The sequence below is a fragment of the Ailuropoda melanoleuca genome, chromosome 14 (genome assembly GCF_002007445.2).
Source record: "Ailuropoda melanoleuca isolate Jingjing chromosome 14, ASM200744v2, whole genome shotgun sequence".
Taxonomy (NCBI): Eukaryota; Metazoa; Chordata; class Mammalia; order Carnivora; family Ursidae; genus Ailuropoda; species Ailuropoda melanoleuca.
In genome coordinates, this window is record NC_048231.1 from 84,063,083 (window position 1) to 84,064,682 (window position 1,600).

General features: G+C 39.5%; 1 pseudogene; it reads right to left on the reverse strand.

The window, feature by feature from the left end:
* Nucleotides 1–452: 452 nt before the first annotated feature.
* LOC100466317 lies at nucleotides 453–1,277 on the reverse strand (annotated as a pseudogene).
* Nucleotides 1,278–1,600: the final 323 nt, after the last annotated feature.

Sequence of the window (1,600 nt, forward strand, 5' to 3'; positions counted from 1 at the left end):
TTAGAAGTCCAGTTAACTCAGAGTTTATTTAAACTAAGAGAAGAGGTCATAATGTTTTCATGCAGTACATACTTGGTTCTTTAAATAACAGTGTGACAAACAGCAGAAAGAAGGTGGGTTGTTGCACTTGTGATCCATACAAAACACCAACATTTTGGATTGTACATAATTTAAGAAAATGTCTCAAAAACTTTTGAAATACTGTAGTAGCCAGAGAGGCATGCCTTAGGTGGGCATAGGAGTGCAGTTTAGAAAAGAGAAATATCACGCTGGAATTACTCAATTTCTTCAAAATCACTGAGCAAGAAAAGCAACACTGAACTTCGGTATTGATTTTACACATCCTTTATATAGTACCCTGACTTAAATCCAAGAGCAAAAGTTAAGACTCTCTTCCTCAATTTTTGATAAACAACTGCATGGTAAACTTAGATGACTTTTCCCTTGGGATTTTACCTGGGAGTAGCCTTTCTAATTTTGTACTTAAAAGAGGGCATGTTTGGCACTTTTATACAGATGTCACCATGTTAGTATTTCTTGGGATCTCAGGGAGATTCATATTCTTTACAGGTGATACAGCACGGGCCGGAGCTCCCTCTGAGCCAGCCTAGGATTTCTCCAGTTTATGTTATGCATCAGTTTGTGTAACAGTCTCATCTGTGTTGGTCTCCATTACCATTCCCCCATCACCATTTCTGGTAGAGTATTATGAACCTTGGGGTGCCTAGGTGGCTCAGTTGGTTAAGCGTCTGACTCTTGGTTTCAGCTCAAGTCATGATCTCGAGATCCTGGGATCCAGCCCTTGTTTGGCTCTGCACTCAGTGGGGAGTCTGCTTGAGGATTCTCTCTCTCCTTCTGCCCCTCCCCCGATCACATTTTTTCTCTTTCTTTTTCTCTCTCTCTCTTTCTCACTCTCTCAAATAAGTCTTTAAAAAAATTCTGCAAACCTTGTCTACATGGAAAATTAAATCCAGTTCAGAGGCATATTCAAAACACTTGTCTAATGTTTCCACAAATACTTGAACTAGATCCAAAATGCCAAGTTCATTTTCTGAAGAATCTACACAGAAGCCAAAATATAATGTATAATGTTTGTAAACCAGTTTGTTGTCAGATTGTCCAATTAACAGTCCTTCTAGGCAATTGGAAATGTTTTCATCCTTTAGATACCAAATGGAATGTCTCCCTGATGGTTTGCTGTTACATAACTTCACAGGAGGGCTGATAGAATTTGGAGAGCCCCAGCTTCCCATGGCGAAAATGAGTATTGTCCTCATCACAGAGGAGCTGGGCTGACTGGGTAGGGGCTGGTGTGTGAGGCTCCCCTGGAAATCTTGCCAGCAACCCTTCCCCACCTGCTGTGTTATTAATTTTGTATCCTACAACTTTACTGACTTCATTTATTAGTCCTATGTTTTGTTTTGGTTTGGTTTTTTTGTTTTTGTTTTTGGTAGAGTGTTTAGGGTTTTCTGTGTATTCTGTCCTATCATCTACAAATAGTGACAGTTTTACTTCCTCCTTTCCAATTTGTTTGCCTTGTCTTTCTTGTCTAATTGCTATGGCTAGTATTTCCAATACTATGTTGAATTAAAGGGGTGAG